At 45.5% G+C, this 8,818-nt stretch overlaps 1 long non-coding RNA gene across 4 annotated transcripts; it reads left to right on the top strand.

Annotated features, from left to right (window-relative positions):
• The first annotated feature begins 4,225 nt into the window (after positions 1-4,225).
• LOC125553081 (uncharacterized) lies at positions 4,226-8,412 on the top strand. Of its 4 annotated transcripts, none has more exons than XR_015601749.1 (5): positions 4,226-4,586; positions 4,675-4,707; positions 5,592-7,602; positions 7,842-7,963; positions 8,089-8,412. It is a non-coding gene; the product is annotated as an uncharacterized LOC125553081 (long non-coding RNA). The 4 variants fall into 4 exon arrangements; XR_015601750.1 differs by having other exon boundaries at positions 4,675-5,744; positions 6,124-7,602; XR_007303907.2 differs by having other exon boundaries at positions 4,675-7,602; positions 7,861-7,963.
• The last annotated feature ends 406 nt before the right edge of the window (positions 8,413-8,818 follow it).

Raw genomic sequence — 8,818 nt, 5'->3', positions numbered from 1 at the left:
CCTCATGATCAAGATATGCAAGCTCAAAGCAATGTTGTATCTGTGCTCCAGACACAAGTCCATTCCCTAACAGAGACCCTTTGTGAAACAAGGAGAAACATTGCTCAATGTCGTCAAGATATGCATGGTTTTGAAACCAGACTATCAGACATTTGCTATGTTGTTCAGGAGCCTAGGGGAAATGAAGGCGAGGGTTATGGTGCTCCATCGGACAATACAGCATGAAAACGTAACAGTCAGGTCAAATGAACTGAGCTTCTGAACTTCTGGTAGTGCATTTATCTGCTAGACTGTTAAGTTTTATGCCAACCTTCCTTTTGTTATATAGTTGTAATTTGTTTTGGTGCGATACAAAATTTATTCTTAACGTGCAGCCACCGCCTGAAGAAAACAGCAAGCCATTTTTGTATAGTGTAGGGTGTTCCCTATATTTGCACTGGTGGCGATCTTTGATGCCGAGTGAATGTAATCTGTCAATCGCCTTAATAGCCTAGCGTTAGTTTCGGCCTTATTTATTTCCTAGTCTTCTTTTTCCCTGGTTTGCTAGTGGCTGCAACCACCATGGGCCATATACGGGCCGTAGGATCCATGGGTCTCCTACGGGTCATCGATAAATGGGCCTGTAATCGGTGGGTCTCGGGCCGTCGGATAAATGGGTCTACATGGGCCATAATCAGGCGTAATTGGTATCGACCCAGCGCAGTAACATGCCGTTAACAGGCCGTAGGACAGCAAAGGCTTAATTCTGTCACAGGCATAATGGGTCATTAATGGGCCAGAATATAGGACGGGCCAGAAACGGTGCAACGGGTTAACATGCCAAAAACGGGCCGACTCTTGCGATGGGCCGAATTTGGCCCATTAGGGTAACAGGCCAGTAACGGGCCGACTCTTGCCATGGGCCGAATTTGGCCCATTAGTGGAACAGGCCAGTAACGGGCCGACTCTTGCCATGGGCCGAATTTGGCTCATTAGGGGAACAGGCCAGTAACGGGCCAGAAGTAATCGAGGGCCGAAAAGGAGCCCAAGAACGTATGGGCCGTCAATCGGTCGAAAGCTAACACGGGCTGGAAACGACCCATGTAAATCACGGGCCGTTAACGGGTATAAAGAAAATTACTGTTCATTATGGGTTAGAGTCACCGTGGTCCTGTAATGGGCCGAAAGATACGAAGGCCTCATATGGGCCGAAAGACGTCGTGGGCCATACATGGGCCGAAAGTGAAATGGGCTGGTATTATATTCGACAGCCCACATGACGTTGTTGCGCCGATTTCCTTTAGGGCCTAACGGGTCATGAGTTAACGGGCCGTAAAATGGGCTATTTGCGAAGAGACCGTTAACAGGCTTTTCATGGGCCAGCCCGTTAACTTTTGACCAAGTCAAACGGGCCGGCTTTGTAAGCTAAATGGGCCACTATTGGCCGTGCCATGTGTCGACATATCATAGGCGCCTATCTGACCCACTGACGAGCTGACACGTGTTTCCTCTAGCCAATGATGATTTTACACGTGGAAAATCCCCATTGGTCGGGGCTGTTAACGGGTTATCGGATCCAAAACCCGACCCGATAGCTTAACGCATTCCGTTACGGTGGATGCCACGTGTCGGTCATCCTTGACGAAAGCACTTCTGTGACGCGCGATTTATCGTCATGGAAGTGGACACTTCCGTGATAATAATTCTGGTAATGTCATGGAACACTTCTACGACAGCACAGGTATGACTATCTTGATTCTATCATAAATTTGTCATGGATGTACATGCATGACAAAAAAAGCGACCTACTGTGACAAACACATATCATCATGGAAGTGTATTTTTTTGTAGTGCCTCTTGCGACATGCCTACCATGCGGTTATGCCTCTAAGTCGTGCCCTGACACGTGAGAGATATAGCCGCATCGTGGATGTTACAAACACATTCTTAACGTCTAACGGATGAATATGCCAGGAGTGAGAAGTAGCGAGAGAGAGAACGACCCTGATGTTACTCGGCTTAACTACCGGAGAGAAGGTCTCGTCATAATCGATGCTTTCGGTTTGAGAGAAATCGCAAACTACCCACCGGGCCATATAGCGAGCGAGTGAGTCGTCAAAGTTGTACTTGTGCCGAAAAACTCACTTCCTACTAATGATGGGAGACGCGGGGGGGGGGGGGCAAGGAACGAGTGACCAAGTCTCGTTTTGAAGGATAGTTTGGTACTCATCACTCATGGCACTGGCCCAGCGTGGATCAGCAAGGGCGGCACGATAGACGCTGGGAAGTGGCGAGGCACCGTGGAGGTCAACGAGGAAGTTATGTCGCCGGGACTTGGCACGGGTGCGCATGGTATGAGGGGTAGCGGGACAAGTAGAATCCCGACTTGGCACGGGTGCGCATGGTATGAGGCTTAACGGGAAGTGTAACGACGACATCATGGGTGGTGAGAACGGGGCGGGGGGGGGGGGATAGAGGCCGCGGTGTAGTAGGAATACCAGAAGAGGTGGAGGTGGGGCTCATAGATGCTAGGTCAGCGGACGAAACAGAGGATGTAGCAGAGGACATACGCCAGGACATGGGTAGTGGTGTGGTGCGTGAGCTGGGCATAATCGGAGGAGAAATAGCTGCCATGGTAGCTTGTTCACCATGCGAAATAGTTGTCGTGCCAGCGTTCTGCATGCCCAAAAGAGGTGCCATGGTAGCATGGACGGTGAGCGAGGTAGCCAAGATCGCAGGCTCTGTAGGTGGATGGGCAAAGTTGATTTATGTGGTCGATTTGTTGGGGAACGCAGTAATTTTAAAAAAAATTCTACACACACGAAAGATCTATCATGGTGATGCATAGCAACAAGAGGAGAGAGTGTGTCTACGTACCCTCGTAGACCGAAAGCGGAAGCGTTTTATCAACGCGGTTGATGTAGTCGTACACCTTCATGATCCGTCCCGATCAAGTAGCGAACGTACAGCGCCTCCGCGTTCAGCACACGTTCAGCTCGATGACGTCCTCGCCTTCTTGATCCAGCAAGAGGGGCGAAGTAGTAGATGAGTTCTGACAGCATGACGGCGTGATGATGGTGTTGGTGAAGAGCAATCTCTGCAGGGCTTCACCTAAGCACTACAAAAACTATGACGGAGGATAAACTATAGGGGACGGGGTTGCCGACACACGGCTTGGTGTTTTTTGATGTGTCTTGGGTGCTAACCCTACCCCTCTATTTATATGTTGAGTCTTGAGGCTGAAACTTGGAGTAAAAGCCTACACAAAGTCGGTTTTGCCCAAAAGGCAAGAGTCTTACTCGGACTCCAGGACCAGACGCCAGGGATCCCGGCGTCTGGACCCAGACGCTCTGCAAAACTTCCTTTTGCTCTTTCCAAAAACCTGGTGGGCTTTCCCCTTTGGCCCAAATAAAGTGTTTTCGTACCCAAACATTTCGGAAAACGTCCGGAACCCCTTCCGGTGAATTCCGGAACCCTTCCGGAGACCAAACACTATTATCCCACATATCAATCTTTATCTCCGGACCATTCCGGAGTTCCTCGTCATGTTCATGATCTCATCCGGGACTCCGAACAACATTTGGTCACCAACATACATAACTCATATAGTACTACATCATCAACGAACGTTAAACGTGCGGACCCTACGGGTTCGAGAACTATGTAGACATGACCGAGACACGTCTCTGGTCAATAACCAATAGCGGAACCTGGATGCCCATATTGGCTCGTACATATTCTACGAAGATCTTTATCGGTCGAACCGCATAACAATATACGTTGTTCCCTTTGTCATCGGTATGTTACTTGTCCGAGATTCGATTGTCGGTATCTCAATACCTAGTTCAATCTCGTTATCGGCAAGTCTCTTTACTCATTCCGTAATGCAACATCCCGTAACTAACCCATTAGTCACATTGCTTGCAAGCACTAATAGGGAAAAGCTTATAGACAGACGCTTACTAGTAGCGCGGGTTTACACCCCTCGCTACTGCTACTTATTAGTAGCGCGGATTTTTACCCCTCGCTATACTAAGTTGATACTAGTAGCGCGGGTTTTTACTCCTCACTACTACTAAGCGGTCTCTAACGTGCCCTCCCGGGACATGCCATAGTAGTAGCAAGGGGTACAAACCCGCACTACTATTAAACTGATAGTAGTAGCATGGTTTTATACCCCTCGCTGCTACTAAATATAAGGTAGGTGAAATACCCATGTCCCCCGATCGCTCCCACGTCCCACCCCACCAAACTCTCTCTCTGTCTCGTGAACCTGCAAAAAAAACTCTCTGGTGCGAATCCCTAAAAAAAAAACTCTCTCTTGCGAACCCCCACCCCTCCCGGTCGAGCTCCTCACCGCCGCCACGATCTCCTCACCGCCGCCACCACCCACGTCGTCCGGTTCTGGCGAGCTCCGGCCGCGCACAACACTCCCCCAGGCTCCCCAAGCCCCGCCCGTCCCTCCCCTCCGTCCAGATCCGTGCCTCAAGGCCTGCACCCTTGCCCACGGTTAGGGTTTCGGGCGCCTCCCGTGTTCTTGCCGGAATCCACCACAATCGGCGATGGCGAGGCCGGAGCTTGCGGGATCCGTCATCGGTGTTGCCCAGGTAAGCCCTTCCCCTCCTTCCTTGCTGAGGGCCACCCTCTTCTCTCTTCTCCTCACCTCACCTTCTCCTCCTATCCCCTTTGCTGCAGGTCACCATGGCGCGGAGGCGGTCCCCCAGCCAGGTACGTGCGAGGCTGAGAGCAACCACCCGATCTGCCCTGAGGCGCACCAGCTGTTCTGTACTTCTGTCTACACGAAGAAGTTATCTCCTTTAGCAAATTGGGCCTTGGGCTCCTTCTTCATCTAGAACAACACTTAGGCTCTCAGTACGATAATCACTACGTTAATTCGCTTGGCACACCAATTTTGGTGCAGAACAGCCGGCGTGCTTGCTCTGCATCGGAATTCAGAAAGAAGCACTAATGCAACAGTAGGGCCAGTTTGCAACTTGTGCAGCACAGAATTGCAAAGCAGTCAGCCGTTCACCTAGGCTGCATTGCTGTCTCCACGGAATTGGTCCTTTCTCATATTTCCTTTTGCAGATTTGCTTCGGAAAAACAACACTTGTGTATTATTTCATGTCGACCTCTTACAATCATGTGAGCTCAATCCCTGACCATGAGATGAGAAAACACGGCGTGTAGTTGCTTTAGTGCTTTACTGAACCTTCTGAATATCACATGTTGTGATTTGTTTGTTTCTGAAGCACTCTGCCATTATATTCAGCATATGCTAATAGTCCCTGTTGCTTTCGGCATATACAGTTTGTCTTATACTTTATAGCAACCCGAATTAAGGATTTTGTGTTCACCTCTGCGGTTCTTAATAATGGTCGGTATTTAGTTTCTCTAGCGGAAGTCCGCCATGCTGTAGTACTAGGAATGATTATCCTGATGTGAGAGTGTCTTTCTTGATGGAAGCAACATGTGATACTTTAATTAGTATTTAATTCAGAGAAGATATGTATAGAATTAAGCACCCTGCAATTAAGGTATATAACTTCATACTTACCGTGCTTGGAGATTAAGGTTCCACAAGACTAATTGATCTGTTAAATTGTTTTCAGTTTCGGTGTTCAAGGTGGAAACTTGATGAAAACAATAATGTCTATTTCAGTTTTTGGTGTGAATAAGAAAGAAAAACCGCAGTTTGACCCTCATTCAAAATGTGAAATTGGAGCAACAGCTATCAGGAAGTTTGAACTGAAACCAAAAGGAAGGTAACCATATATGTAGACTATGCTACTTCGATCTAAGTTTTGCTAAGTCCACCATGTTTTAGTTTATTCTTAGAAATATCGGGATCACCCTCTGTTTCTATTATTTATTAAAATGAAATTGTAAACATTGTTCATAGCGTCATGACTCGGACAAACTAGAGTCCGTATTGGATATTTTGTTTTTCCAATAGCACAAGTCAAACATGAAGTAGAAAATTGGTCCACAAAAAAAAGTCAAACCTGCAGTAGCATAAGTACTTTTGATTACTAATGGGTCAACGTAGAAAATTGGTTTGATAATTCAGTTTTAGTACAAGTTCAAATCCGCATTCCATAATATATGTACTAAGATACTTAGAGAAATCAATCTGTCATGCAGAACTGCTCTATTATCCCTCCCGTGCTCTTCACCTCCGCCATCCATGTTCCAAGCAGGCCACACATACCCCAAACCAAAATCAAGGCATGCTAGGATGCTGCATTGCTTAATACTTAATCGCCTAACTATTATTCATGTGCTCAGTTATGTTAGTATACTTATACAGCAGTTAACAAACAAAAGTAGTCTAGGAATGTATCTATGTTTAGTTTTGACTCTAGGCATCTCAATTTGAGGTGTTGTTACCCAAAAAAAGAAGACTGATATTGGTTCACTGCCATGGACGTAGTTTTTCCTTGAGTGTTTTCATTTGTTGCTTCTCAGCATCCATTCTACTTTATAGCTGAACTCTCTATGATTAAAATCTTGGAGATACATTATAGGCATACTAATTAGGTTCTTAATAATCAACTTAGGCTCCTGCGCTGAAATAGGCCGATTGGCTTGGGTCAATGGATTGCACCATAGGGAAACACAGTATAGCAATGGCTCGGCTTTGCAGAATACATTGTGGAGCAAATAAAATTTGTACTCACTCTGTACTGGTGCATAGGGCATGCCGCAAGCTTTTAGGTTGGCAATTTATATATATCATGTGTGTCGAAAGTATATGTTAAGAAATTCTTTATAGTAAAGATATCACTGTGTGTAAATTTTGAACTATATTATAGTAACTGTTTGTGAAATAAACACAAGGAACATCTTTTGAGTACCGTCTTAGAATAAACCATGTTACCTACAAAATAAGCACACCGAATTGTTGGTGCAAAATATTAGACAATATCAAGCAGCTCTCTCTGATAAATGATACTAAATATATCAGATTAAAACTTGGAAAATAAAACAAAACATGCCTCTACATTCTAATATTTGTTCATCAAAGAGAAAAATGGAGTAATACACATGCTGTTTATTCCAATCCAGCCAATATATATTACATATTAATTAGTCTATAAACCAAGGGTATGCTTTTTAAAATGTGTAGTCCAATGGTATTTAGCAAACACTAGCCCGTGCAGGAGCACGGGTTGATGACTAGTGTAGCATAATTAATATGCAGCCAGAGTCTAGTATGATATCACAACCTTGAGTAAAGCATTTGAATTTACGCTAGTAGATATTGATCTGTGATCGAAGTGTGTGTGTTTAATACCTCTAAAATCAACAATTGATACTTCTTAGTGCAGCATTGTAGCTTTATTTTTACACGATCAGATTACCTTTGGTACAGTGGTAAATGTATCATCTTAAGAGTGTACTGAAGCTATATTACTTCGTAGCTTGAATTTTAGGCTTTCTCCATGGTTAATATAAGTTATGTAAAGCAATGTTTACCTAGAAGTGCAACTGTAGTGCCATTCTTATCTTTTAATGTACGACGACGGTGCCGCTGCACTTGTGCTAGTCAGTGGGGAGAAAGCTAAGAACCTTGGTCTTCAAGTTCTTGCAAGTACCAGAGGGTGTGGTGATGCTACTCAGGTAAATCTTACATTCCTTGTCATTAATCAGTGTTGGTGAGACAAATGTCACTTGAGAAATCTCAGCCCATTGTTCTTATTAATGAATATTGTTACCAACATTATCCTTTTCCCATGTCGCAAAACTGTCAACCTGACTCATATAATGATCTTTTTCTTTAGGATTCATGGTTTTTTTCCTTTTTCTTGTTATTATGCATCACTATGAGTTCATTGTATTAAGATTCCTTACAACTTCAGGCACCTGGTCTATTTACAGAAGGGGGGGACCCAGCCTTCTTCACATCTCGCGGCAGTGTCTTCCTTTGATTTGTTCATGTAACAAGGAGGGGACCCGGCCTTCTTCACGTCTCGTGCAACATGTAAGGACCAGCCTCCGGCTGTTACTATTGATTCATGTGCATGTGCTAAAAAGAAAGAAAATACCCTACTGGATTTGAATGCTGATGCGTACTAACTAGTTTTCACTTTCCCAACGTGGCCGCAGGGGTGATCAACGCTGACTACTGCAGCCTGGTGGGCGTTGTGCTCCTAAACCACTCGGAGGTGGATTTCGCCGTGAAGCCCTGCGACCACGTCACACGGATGATTGTCCATGTGATCGCGACGCCGGAGGTCGCCGAGGTGGAGGATCTCGATGCCATCATTCGGGGTGAGGGAGGATTCGGGTCCTCGAGCGTTTGAACTCCGAGCCTTGGTAGATACATGTAGAGAAGTCATCTATTTAGGCTGGTGGTGGAACACTAGGGAAGATACCCACCTTTGGTTGTGTGCGTTTAATTTATTTTGCACTGGACGTGTCTCTGATTTCTATCTATAAATTATGCATCTAATTTTTACCTTTTTAGTTTAAAATTTGTTAGTAGTAGCGTGGGGCAAAACTACACGCTACTAGTACTTAGCATAGTAGTAGCGCCTGGTATTCTAGACGCGCTACTACTATTTTGTTAGTAGTAGCGCGGTTTTAAATAGTAGTAGCGCGGATGAAACACGCGCTACTACAGTAGTAGCGCTGGTGTCACCCGTGCTACTACTAACTTTTTGTTGTAGCGCGATATTAGTAGCGCGGTGACCCGTGCTACTACTAATAAAAAACTCAGGCTACTAGTAGCCTTTTTCCTAGTAGTGAAGGCTTATAGTGATGTGCATTACCGAGAGGGCCCAGAGATACCTCTACGATATACGGAGTAACAAATCCTAATCTCGATCTATGCCAA

Source organism: Triticum urartu, chromosome 4A (assembly GCF_056163025.1).
Source record: "Triticum urartu cultivar PI428250 chromosome 4A, HENAU_Tu73, whole genome shotgun sequence".
Classification (NCBI taxonomy): Eukaryota; Viridiplantae; Streptophyta; class Magnoliopsida; order Poales; family Poaceae; genus Triticum; species Triticum urartu.
Note: the sequence above shows the minus strand (reverse complement) of the source record. Positions and strands in the feature narration are given on the sequence as shown.